The sequence below is a fragment of the Myotis lucifugus genome, unplaced genomic scaffold, assembly GCF_000147115.1.
Source record: "Myotis lucifugus unplaced genomic scaffold, Myoluc2.0 scaffold_939, whole genome shotgun sequence".
In the NCBI taxonomy this organism is placed as follows: Eukaryota; Metazoa; Chordata; class Mammalia; order Chiroptera; family Vespertilionidae; genus Myotis; species Myotis lucifugus.
In genome coordinates, this window is record NW_005871987.1 from 38,056 (window position 1) to 38,614 (window position 559).

Genomic DNA, 559 nt, shown 5'->3' on the forward strand with positions numbered 1-559 from the left:
AATAATTTTTTACTTGAATTCAAAAATAGCGACGCAATTATATTAAAACTAAACTGCAGTCACAATGGTCACTTTAATTTTTTATTCAATGGTATATGTTTTAATTTTTAATTAAAACATTAGATATAAAAATGCACGAATCACAATGGCATAACTTCCTTAATTACTCACAATAAACCCACCTGTGTAAAAAACACCTGAGCCAAGAAATGTAATAGATGTAGCACCCAACAAGTCCCTCTCAACGTCTAAACTTGAACCTCAAAAATCGGTTTGGTTTTTTGGGGGCTAGAATTTCCAGCACACTGTTGAATAGCAGTGTTTAAAGTGCTCATCTTTGTCTAGTTCCTGATCTCTAGATGAAAAACTTTTGATCTTTCACCATTAATTATGTTATCTGTGGGTTTTTTAAGTCCCCAGTCATCCACTTTTTAAAACATGTCTTTACTGATTTTAGAGAAGGAGGAAGGGAGAGGGATAAAGAGAAACATCCATTGGCTGTCTCCTATACGCCCCCTACTGAGGGAGCAAGCCTGCAGTCTGGGCATGTGCCCTGACA